Source organism: Zootermopsis nevadensis, unplaced genomic scaffold (assembly GCF_977971745.1).
Source record: "Zootermopsis nevadensis isolate Lab colony 2312 unplaced genomic scaffold, Znev_1.0 Znev_ptg000061l, whole genome shotgun sequence".
In the NCBI taxonomy this organism is placed as follows: domain Eukaryota; kingdom Metazoa; phylum Arthropoda; class Insecta; order Blattodea; family Termopsidae; genus Zootermopsis; species Zootermopsis nevadensis.
This window is the reverse complement of record NW_028259192.1, coordinates 8,003,875-8,016,461: the sequence shown is the minus strand read 5'-3', so window position 1 is coordinate 8,016,461 and position 12,587 is coordinate 8,003,875. Positions and strand designations below refer to the sequence as shown.

The 12,587-nt window shown below is 36.7% G+C and overlaps 1 protein-coding gene across 8 annotated transcripts in view; it reads right to left on the bottom strand.

The window, feature by feature from the left end:
* The window catches only part of LOC110839791 (uncharacterized), a 53,118-nt gene extending 42,358 nt beyond the window's left edge, over positions 1-10,760 (bottom strand). For all 8 annotated transcript variants that reach the window (XR_015532683.1, XR_015532682.1, XR_015532684.1 and 5 more), the window contains exons 1-3: positions 10,685-10,760; positions 9,602-9,777; positions 672-8,700 (exon numbers count right to left, since the gene is read on the bottom strand). The gene's annotated coding sequence lies outside the window, so the exon portion shown is untranslated. The remainder of the gene's footprint in view (positions 1-671; positions 8,701-9,601; positions 9,778-10,684) is intronic.
* Between the last annotated feature and the right edge of the window lie 1,827 nt (positions 10,761-12,587).

Genomic DNA, 12,587 nt, shown 5'->3' with positions numbered 1-12,587 from the left:
ATAATTTCTGCTCTAAAAAGTAAACGTAAATCAGTCCCACTATGCGCCATGATGACCTTGGCACTAGATGGGGTTAAGTGGTCAGCATTTGACAGCACCATTTCTGCTCTACGTTTGATTATTTGACAAAATTTTGCAAAAACACATTTGACGGAATTCCCCCGTCATAAAGAGAAATTCTGCCACGTGCCTGGGGTAACACTACCTTAAACAAAACCCAAGACAAAGCTGACGCTTTTACTTAACAGGTGCATATATTTATTCACCGTATTTTGTATGGTAATTCTAAGTATTTTAATGTGTAAGTACAAAACATAACCACAAAATACACGTGACTAGGAACTTGCATTTATTTCGTACAGAGAAAAAAATATGGCTGCTCTGATAATATGGAGAACTCACAGCATGTTTCCCAGACAAAATCACCTACAGAAACTGTTAATTTATCATAACAGGGGCTGAAAGGAGACTTCATACCGTCACAATGCCTGGTACCTGGCCAATGCAACACCAGAAAATGCACATCAGCCGTGGTTAACATAAAGCATTATTTGTTCCCGCCTGAACCCAGAATGTAACAAGACTGCAGTTTCAGAAGAATAGACATATATATTTGTACTTTCAAATGTTATCAGTTGCATTAAGAATAACGAACGCTCAGTTACACTTACCGTGCAATCTGCTAACTTCAAAACATAATAGATATGCGCCTACAACGAAGTTTTACTTCACAATAAACGAACAACGCCCAACACACCCGCCATAACAGCTCTGGACTGTTTGTTTGCTCTCACCACAGATGTCAGAAGTAACAGAGCGCGCTCAATTCAAATCGTTTGAAAGACAATTACAATGACGCCATTGCCTCAAGCGGCGAGATTCCTACCACTTCCTCTAACACTTCAGAAATCTTCCACGGAGAAACGACGAGGCCCTGTAAGAGGCATGTCCGAATGTACCTTTCATACACAGGCATATTTACAAGAAATCATATAATTCGCACAATAAACACAGTGTTTATTATAATCAAGGAAGCGCCCCCACCTCAAATGGCTTTCTCCTTGGCCAATTGCCAAATTCCTGACCGTAGGACTCAAAAGCAATGTGTTTAAATATTTCCATATATAGGCTAATGTGTATACACTGTTTAATTATATTATAGAAATTTACAAGTTGCTGTAAAGATCGGCCAGTTCACACGCTGCGAAGTCGCAACGGTATCCAGTTCAGGGCCGACTGGATCCCTTGTAGACTCTGGCGCAAACCTGGAGGAATACGTTGACGTAACACGGCTAACACTTTTAGCGTTATTCTCCTTTAACGCCATATTTTCAGCGACCCTTTTGGCCCAATTAGTCTTGGATTAGTATTACTTTTTAAGAAGGATGCGGCTTCAAGGATGGGCAAAAAAAAGCTAAGGTGACGTGTGTAAGAGAAAGGAAACAAACACTGGGCAAAACAACGACGGGGCTGAAAGTACTAAGAGCTACTACAGGGATCATGATACGAAAGGCATTCCCACCCTAAATTTTAACGAGATGTTTACAATAGGAGAAAATACATAATTAAGAGATAGATGTGTGCAGATGACTTCAGAGTTAGCCGCCAGCATCCTTCAGCCGAAGTAACTTCAACGGCAAAAAGTACCGAAGATATTCAGATCGAAACAAGAGGTAAATTTTTGTTACCTACGGATCTCAGAGTCTTGCGTAAGATGTCAAAAACTGGAAGCTCCTAAGATGAAAATCAAAAATCTTCCAGGAGTGGACACTTTAACACACAATGTACTACAAATGAACCAGTACCTACGTAGACACGCTCGATATGAACTGCTAAGTAAGAAGATACAAGTTAGAAGCCAGCTACTGAAACAGGTGGCCAGCACAGATACCAGTACTCAGGAGAACTGGGTGTATAAGAAATATCTGCACCTAATGGACTGTATTGGAAAGAAATTACCTGTATGTAAATTCAGAAAATATGGTAGGAGCACAAAACTTTTGTAAAGAAGGAAAGAGCATCATAACAATGAACTGTAGAATTAAGATTTATTTTGTTGTAAATAACGAAAAAAATGGAGTAAAATTGTAGAAAATTTAATTGTCAAGGAAAGTGAGGACACTTTCCATTTTAAAAATGGGGAAATTGTAGTGAATTAATTTTAGTTAATATATTGTAAATTAGGAATGTAGAGAATTGAATGCAGAAGTAAGCTTTGCATGTAGGAATGTGTTAATTCATTTCCTGGCATAGAGTAAAGCAGCAAGGCTAGTTCACCTTATTCTCAGGGAATAGTAAAAAACATTAAACGGAAATGGAGACGTAGCCATTAGGCAGTCAGCGGAAATATGGAAAAAACGCCAACGGAAAGGTGGTAAACGGAAGTTGAAGAGAGGTCGGAGACAGAAGGGCCGAAACTTCAAAGATAGCAGGAGGTTATGAGAGTCATTATGAGCAAGGTGCAGCTGATCGGGCTACTTGAAACAGGTAAGCGCTGAGGAGATGAACCCAAGTATAGTACGGGTGGATTAATAAATATTCAAAATTACATAACTAGAGTGAATTAAGAAGGTAATGTTTTAAATCAAATGTGAAATTTATGTAGAACTTAGTGTTAGAAATAAATGTGATAGTCTTATGAAACAAGTTGTAGACTCATGGACGTATTCAATTCAATTCAATTAATTTATTTACATGTTTGCCAACAGCAAGAAGCCAATAACAGGCAAACACAGATAATACATACAATAATAATGAAATAATAATGGATAATAGTAAACAAATGGATTAACTAAACTTATACATGTACAGTATTAAATGTAACTGCCAAGTACAGGCAAACCCAAAATAGAAACAATATTAACACAGAGCAAAAAATGAAGAAATATAAATAAAAACAAATAATCCACCTAGGGAACACTAATATAATTGTAAAACTTTAAAGAATATAAAAAAACAGATAACGAAGCTAGTTCATCTACAAGACAACCTATTTAGATCATTTCCCTTGTTGAGAACGTTCACTCAAGGGAGACAATGTTTATGCTAAATACGTCCAAAAATTTACATACGTCATTTGCAGCGATGACGCACCTGGCTGAAGGACTATGTCTTAGCGCACTGCTCACACTAAAAGTAGAAAATTCTCTTATTTGCCTCGCCGGCACACGTAAACCAACAGTGTCCATAATGGAATGGCAATTTATTTTGCCCTTAAATACATTAATAAGAAATAACGCATCGAGATGTCGTCGTCTGGAATAAAGTGTTCTAAAATTTAAAGTAGATATGATCAGTTCATATTTGCGGGGGATATTAAACTGGAAAAATCGGTAATTACACAAACTGGCAAATTTTCTTTGAATATTTTCTAATTTATTAGAATCTGTCTGTGTAAGATTATTCCAAACGACCGAGGCATACTCAAGCTTTGACCTAATTAAAGCATTATATAAAACAACAAGGCTGTCTAAAGAGGAAAAATTATAAGTAATAAAACGAATAAGCCCTAAGGTCCTTAGTGCCTGGGAATGAACACAATTTACATGACAGTGAAAATACAGTTTACTGTCTAACAAAACACCGAGATCATTTACACAATTAGTACGCAAGATTAAAAAGTCACTAACAATGTAATTAAAATGGATACTGTTGGTTTTACGTGTGAACGATATAATTTTGGTTTTATCAATGTTAAGTTCCATATTGTTATCACACCACTCATGTACGGAATGGATATCTGCTTGGAGAGCTCTGCAGTCATCCACAGATTTAATATCACAATAGAGTTTCAAATCATCAGCAAATAAGAGAAATTTTGAATACTTAATTTTGTCGCAAAGGTCGTTAATATAAATATTAAATAAGAGAGGTCCCAAGGTAGAGCCTTGTGGAACTCCAGATAACACCGCGTAGAAAGAAGAAGACTGTCCTAAAATGCGAACAAAGGCAGATCTGGATGATAAATAACTTTGGAACCACTTGACATAAGGAGAAGATAGTCCAAATTTATTTAGCTTTTTCAAAAGAATAGAATGTGGGACTGAATCAAAGGCCTGCCTAAGATCAAAATACACAGAGTCGATCTGTCCCTGTGAACAAACCGACGGCTGAACATCATTTAGGTACGTAACTAAATTAGTTACCGTAGATTTTGATTTACAAAAACCATGCTGACTGGGGTGTAATTTGAATTTGAAATAAAAGGAAAGGTGATCATGAACAATACTTTCAAAAATTATCTATCATATTAACTGAGCATGTTTAAGCTGACACCAGCATCCTTGGGAACTTGCCTCGCTGCATGCCAAGCCACACTACCACATTAGTAACACTAAACCCAAACGAATCTATCCAAAGTAGAACGTTACAATACTAATGTTACAAATAAATGATGCAATAACAGACCTGATGATGGTTATGTAATAGCCGAAATACGTAGCCCCTAAGAAGGCATACATTGAAAGGGTAGCAAAAAGTGCGCTTAATGACGCTGCATCAAATAAAGTGACAGCACGGAAGGATTCTGTCCTACAGAACTCGATCCTCTTTCCCACGTTTTAAACAGCAACCGCAAAACACGCAACGAAGCAACTGAGATGGGCCCTAATTGTCTTCTGCTCAAATATAGCATCTATAATCTCAGAATAAAATAGATTTATATAATAGATGGCCCAAGGCATAAATTTTCTGTTCTTGCGAAGACATTTGAGGAACTGAGGGTACAAACCCGAAAACTGTCCAATGTAAGTCCCACAGAAGATCCCCAGTCCTCTTCCTGACGCGTATCGAATTATCTGACCTATGAAGTGTTTTCGGGCGATGAACATTGTCAAATATTGTTATAACTTGTCGAGGCCGACACTCGGATAGTTTTACATAGGTTTGAAACTGGGGGTTTGTTCGCAAACAGTCTGAGGATAAATATGACGATTTGCCCCTAATCTGGCAGGTGATTATTCTCTGAAGCCAGTGAGAAAATATGCGAAGGTCGGAACAACGGGGAAAGTGGCCGGATATCGATTTCTGGTAGGGGCGGTTCCTTTAGCTCTGAAACTAAACAGAATAGAAGAACGGCGCCAAGGTCAAAGTTGTTTGCCTTGAAGAGGAGATTACAGAACGAAAGGCCACAACACCGACAAACCATCTGTGGTTTGATACCTGACAGGGCTGATCTCTCTAGCTTGGAACACAAGGAAGATGAGTGCAAATGTGAAACTTGAGCATGCGGTTTGGAATGCGGACAGATCCCAACTTGGATTAATTGATGTGTCATCTGTGAGTAGGTATGACCACACCAGACAGGGATTGCACCTGAATTCAAGGGGTATTGCTTGTGCAACTCATTGCCAATGAGATTAGGTACAAACCAAATACTGGTAAGATTCCTGTAATCACTGGTATAAGACCTAAGTCTTTTTTAGGTTAAGGCCAAAATGTATCGCTAAATTCCTGAAATATATCTAAGTCACTGTAGATAAGCCAGTTCTAAATTTAGGTCACAATCAAAATAAAAATTGAAGAATTGATAATTTCTCTTAAAAATGCTCAATCATCACATATTCTTTGTCTAACTGAACATCATTTGAAAGCACCAGATATCTTACAGGTAAATTTAGACAATTACTCACTAGCGAGTAACTTTTGCAGGACAAATTTAGCTGGAGGAGGAGCGAGTATATTTGTTAAAAATAATCTAAAATTTAGCCAGATAGAGCTAGTGCAATTTTGCAAGGAGCAGGACATAGAATGCTGTACTGTACAATTTGATACAATTTTTTCTAAATTATAGTTTTAGCAATATACTGAGCACCAACAGGTGACGGAAATTTTAGTACCGACTCCACAGCCCTGGCTGTGACGAAGGAAATTTTTCAGTGTACCAGTGCCACAGAGCTCAGTTACACCTTCAAAGTAACAGACAACATTTTCAGAAACCTGTTAAGGTATTTTTAAGAACAAAATTGAATGTGCTTCTAATAAGATGTTTTACTTGTCTCATTTGATTTACTGATGCTTCCAGTTCTCACTAATGAAGAGGTTGCAACCATATGTTTATAGTAACTTTCTTGCTTTGTTTTAGGAATAGAACACAATCATGTTTGATGCATACAATTATGAAGTACCTACTATGTGGCTATTTCTAATTGTGTGCATATATTATGCAAAACCCTGATCTAGAAAACATCCTATTGTTATATTTCAGAAGAATTACGTAATTGCTTTCTGTTACAATTACTTTTTCCTACATTCGTATATTTTTATAACAATGCCTCCAGGGGGGTTGGTTGTGTTTTAAAATCTTGTGTAAGAAACTAAACTAACCCCCCCTAAAACACTTGCTTGTCAATGCAAATGGTAATAAAAACTTTCTTAAGAACATCATAACAGGAGATGAGACGTGGGGTTATGGCTATGATGTTGAAACCAAGATGCAATCGTTGCAGTGGGTGGGAAACGGGTCTCATCGACCAGAAAAAGCAGGGATGAGTCGGTCAAATGTCAAGGTGATGTTGGTTGTGTTTTTTGATTGGAAAGGCATTGTCCATCATGAATTTGTACCACATGGTCAGATGGTAAACAAGTTCTATCAGGAAATTTTAGCGTGTTTGAGGGATGCCGTGCGCAGGAAGAGGCATGAATTGTGGGAAAACCAGACTTGGATATTGCACCACGCCAATGCGCCGGCTCACGGGTCGCTCCTCATCCGCAGTTATCTGGTAAAACATCAGACAACAGTTGTGCCCCATCCACCCTATTCTCTGGACTTAGCCCCAGCAGACTTTTTCCTGTTTCCCAAACTTAAAAGCACTTTGAAATGATGTCGTTTCCAAACCACAGACGAGATTCAGGAAAATGCGATAAGAGAATTGCGCGCCATCACTGAAAGTGTGTTCCAGGAAGCATTCCAACAATGGAACAAACGTTGGGAACGGTGTATCGCCAGTAGAGGGGACTACTTTGAAGGGGACAGAGCTTAAAATGTTGTAAAATTAGCAATAAAGTCTTTATAGCAAAATTTTTGGGTTTTTTTAACACACCTCATATACAAATTCAGCCTCTACAGTCCAAAATCACATCTTCATTACAAAATTAATTGGGTATTAATAATGTTACGGAAATAAACACTGTTTACTATGAGAATCATACAAAACATAAATACAGTGTGGGAGTAAAATGCAGTCACTTAATATGGTTTCCACTAGCTGTTAAAGGGTTAATGAGCCCTAAAATTGTCATGTACAATTTTTTTTGTGGTGAAACATTTTTAGATCATTTATAAAATTCTGTTTGAACTTCATGCAAAGTTGGGATTATATTAGATGAACAGAAACCCAAATTGCATTTGTCTGAAAAAATTTAATATCGACCTCTCTCCCATATATTAATATCCATAGAGTATTTCACCAATGAAATGTGGATGATCAGATAGCTGTTTCCTCATATTAACAGTAATATCATTAATAGTTCTGTAGTCACATGAAAAATATTATCCTCAAGAAAATCCCAGTACCGCAACATAATAAGCATACTGACCATAAGGCCCACAGACAAGATACACAGACCACAAAGAACTGTGTTTAGTTCCAGCTGTGAGACCAAACAACTTCCATATCAAGTTGTATGAGTCTGCCAGGTTAGATTATACAATTACAAAAAAGTTACAACACAGTACATTTAGCATGTGGCTCCTTCATCTTGTGTTTCTTAAGACAAGAAATTTTTTCCCATCTAAATCCCCTTGCATCATATTTTCCCTTCCCTGTAAGTAAAATGGGGTTATTGATGTAGCATTCAAGTGTGTCTATTCCTGTCTTTCTTCTTTCAACCAACTGCCTTATTTCCATTAAACATACAACGAACACATTGCCTTTGCAAGTTACACTTCAAAATGTACCAGCACAGCAGTCATGAACACTATGGAAATGCATAAATGAGGATTTAGCCTGTACGAAAATAATATAAATTATACCATCATAGTCTATGCGAAGAATTTTGGGAAATATGAATATAAATTTTTATGCAAATGGGAAAACAATATCATAAAAGATGGAAGTGTTAGTTCAGGGTACAAGAGAAGAATGATAGATGCTCATAGAACTATTAAATGGTGTTCAACTCCATGTACCACTGCATCTCAGCACGTGAAATTCAGTATGGTAATAAGTCGTGGCAGAAGGCCTTAATTAACACTTTGAGTGCTGATACTTACATAGAAGCATACTTATTTGCATGCTACCAGAGCACAGTGGGATAGATTGCGATTCTAGCTGGAAAAAAATCGAAATATGATTTTTTTTAATCTGAATATTGAAAACGAAAATTCTGACAGCAAAAAGTGTGATACATTAGTTTATAATAAACATTAAGTAGTTTTATGTGTAAAAATGGAGAAATATGTCTCTAAATATGGGAAAATAATGCATGCAAGTTAAGTTAGTAGAAACAAATATCACTACACTACAAATATACAAACAGTATAAATGCTAGTCTGCTTTCGAATACACAACATATAAATATTTAACTCAGAGCATTATCATGTTAGTATTCTTCATCGAAAGAGACATCCGAAGCATTCGAAGAGCTGTATCCTTCCTCGTCCTCATGTTGTTGCTTATCAGTATCAATATCCGGTTCCTTCAATAATCTGAATACTTCAAAAGGTAAATGTGGCTTCCTTGCTATCGAGGGCTGTTTAATCTGCAATATTAAAGGATCATAAGAAACTAGTAACATGTGCAGGACATCTACATTTCCTGGCATGATCGCGTCTGTATCTTCGCACATCTTTGTGCGTGGCCTCCTGGGCATCTTCAGATAATCCGATTGGCAGAATGGCAGATTCTATAATTTTTCCACCGTGAATCAGTATCTTGTGGACAATTGCAGGCATGTAGTACCATGGATATAAATTAACATATAAATTTGCTGTTTCTATGGCATATTTATCAAATGCCTCAACATTTACTGTGTATCCACAGGACAAGGCGCATAAAATTATAGAAAATCAGCAAATAATATCTTCATTAATTCCAGTAATATTCGCCGATACTTCAGGATTTTCAAAGAATCATCATTCGAAGTTCCAGAACCTCCCGATCTCGCTTGATCTACTAAAAGACCTAGTTGTGATCTGATTTCGAATGTTTCTTTATCTTTTGCCCTAACTTGGTATTTTTTTATTGGTAGCCTGTATGCAATGTGCAAAAGACATTCAAAAAATCGTATATAGGCGTGGAGAGTTGACAACCCAAACCGGTAGGAGGGGTCCAAACAAACAGTGGAAAGATTTAAATAGTTCATGTCCTTCAGAACAGCTCCACATACATAGCACTTCTGTGATGAATGTTCTGTTAATGAACTGCATACCTTTCAGTCAACCACATAAAATAACATAACATAATAAAATATGCTGCAATTATTTCCTCATACAATTCTCTTAGTTTATACATTGTATATTTCACTTGTTATTACATAACCTCATTCTTGTGAAGTTTCCATTTCTGTAGGTTCCCTATTCTCATACTCCACAGCTGTCCATAACTCCAGCTAACTTCCTTCAAATACCTTCTGTCCTTGCTTTAAACAACATTATTCATACCTGCATAAAAGATGAGTCCAAGAAACATGCCAAAGGCTCTAATGACTGTAATGCCATCCATACTTGATGCTGCTATAACTAAAGTTGCAATTCCTTTGTCTTCACCATAACCCTTTCATTGAAGTGCAAGCAGTGAGGGTATCACCACAGCAGGGGACGATGCCACCAGTACACACCTAGAAACATATTTTATATACATAATTATGGTACAACATTTCATTACACATCCAAGGAGTTAAGATCTAGATTTGTGTTTTCATAATAAACAAATGTATCTGCGCTTTCAGATATGTAACATATGGTTTTCTTTAATAAATATGCAGAAATAGAACAGAATTTATTTACATTCCACAGATCGAGACTTTTTGGGCGACATAAATTCTTCTACTGAGTAGGAGTGAGATAGGAGATACTCTTTTAACACTGGCTTAAACTTTTTTATATGGTGGTTTAAACTCTTTATAGTAGGTGGAAGATTATTGAATAACTTGACTATTATAAATACAAGTAACAATGGTGATGGTTTCTCATCATAATTATTTTGCTGTAATACTTTAGTTCCAAAAACCTGTCAATAGCTGTTATAACTATGTATTTATATTTGTACAATAAACAAGTATTGTATATGTGCTATGACCTCTTCTACATTCTTGTCTTGGGCCTATAAAGGATCTACTTCCTCGATTATTTTATCATCATACCCTATATTTAGATTCGCACAAGTTCTGTTTTTGTTAGTACGAAAATTTCATGAAATTTGTTTTGTCAAAATTTGATGGGTTCTATAGGCTTTAATCCATTTGTTCAATCTAGCAACGACATCATTTATGCAATTCTGAAAATAACTAGAGGAACTGCTTAATAGATCATAATCAGGGGGCTAAAAGAAGACTTTATGCCGTCACACTTCCTGGTATCTGGCCAATGCACCAGAAAATGCCGTGGTTAAAATAACGCATTATTTATTCTCGCCTGAACCCAGTATGTTATAAGACTGCAGATTCAGAAAGATAGATAAGACATATTTGTACTTTCACATGTTATCATTTGTATTAAGTATAAAGAACACCAAGTTACACTTACCGTGCAATCTGTTAACTTTAAAACTTAGAAGAGACATGCACACAAACAACAACAAATTAGGCGGCCATAACAGCTCTAGACTATTTCTATGGCGTCACCAGAGATGTCGGTTCGAACAGAGCGCGCTCAATTCAAATCGTTTGGAAAATAATTAATGTGGCTGCATTATCTCAGGCGGCGCGATTCCCCCCACTTCCTCTAATGCACCTGAAATCTTCTACGGGGAAACTACGAGACCCTGTAACAGGCATGTCCGAATGTACCTTTAATACACAGTGTTTGTTACACTCAAGGAGGTGCCTACACCTCAAATGGCTTTCTCCTTGGCGATAGATTTCCAAAAGTTCTCTTAAATATATGTACTGCAAGTTACAATATTATTGGGCATTGCTTTTATTTTCGTCTTGCACATTAAATGGTGTTTTATTAGTCAGTCCTCAAACATACACAAGAAGATCAACTTAATTATTTAATACACAGAAACATATTTTGGTTATTATTGCCATTTTCAGGCTATACAAAAATATTATTATGAAACATTGTTGCAACTGCATGTGTCATCACTGGCCAATAAAGCCCAGGGCTTCCCCTTAAGAAGCCGGTGACTGACAGCCTGTATTCTGGCACAGTTGCCAGCTATAACACACTATGAACAGCCTACAAGATATGCAGCATATTTTAAAAGCTGGATGCTCTGTAACTAATTAAGTACATCATTTTCAGGTTGATCTTCTGACAGATCGAAAGCATGACCATACTTTGTAACAGGACCTGTACTCACCAAACCATTAACAACATGGATTCATGTGTAAGGACAACAGCTGCAAAGGCAAACAGTGGAAACTGATTGTATCATCCACTATGAACTGTGAAGAGTTGTTTCATAAACATTATTATTAGCATTAACAAGGTCATGTTATTGTTGCAGATTACATGAAATTCGGAGACCTGTCGAAACTCTTAAAAAAGCGAAAGACCCTTACAGAGGATGAAGGTCGATTTTACCTTGTGGAAATTCTTCTGGCCATCGAGAGTCTGCATGAGGTAAGCTCTGTCAGAGTGAACCCCTTGGATAAATTGCATGATAAAGCGGTATAAACCTAGTTATTTTCTTGATTAATTGAATGGCTACAGAATTTGTTAGTTTCTTTCAATACTTTATTTCTTCACTACACATCAGATTACATTTTAATTCCTGCAGGAATTGTCAGAAGTGAAAAAGGGTAATTATATGAGATTATGCAGGAGTGTCATCTGTCAACACAACAGCTTCGCCTCATGTCTTGTAATCTTTTCACCTGTGACTCCATGTTTCAGGTTATAAACCTGTCTTCAGGTCATCATGTACTTTTCCATATTGTTACACTGTTGTTAAGCACTGTGTTTCTAATTGTCTAAAATGGATAACGAGAAGTCTTTTAAAGTATATGTTATGCCTCTTCACTTTGGTTGAATGTAAAAACACGATACAAAATTAGAATTAGTGGCTAAAAATCAGCATTAAATTGGATAAAAGAGTTGTAATAAGTCTCTTCTGGGTGGTGTCCAACTTTAAGTTGTATGAGAGCTTCCATTTCTACATCACACTGGAAATGGCAGGTAACAGGAAGTGAACTTAGATGATTGTGTTCCTTAAATACAATTTTTTATTCTTTATTTTTTGTTTTGTCATAGTTGCCTGCTTAATGGTTAAAATTCTAATTAATGTAATCAATAGCATTCATAGGACAGCTTATAGTTATATGAAACACAAAACCAAATTAGTGGATGTGTATCTCACTGCCACAGTAAGATGGAAAAACAACAAACATGTCTCATCTTTCTTGACCACAGTGCAAGGAATTTATTTTGTTTCTTTCAGGAGGGAATCGCGCATCGTGACATAAAGTTGCTCGATTCTGAT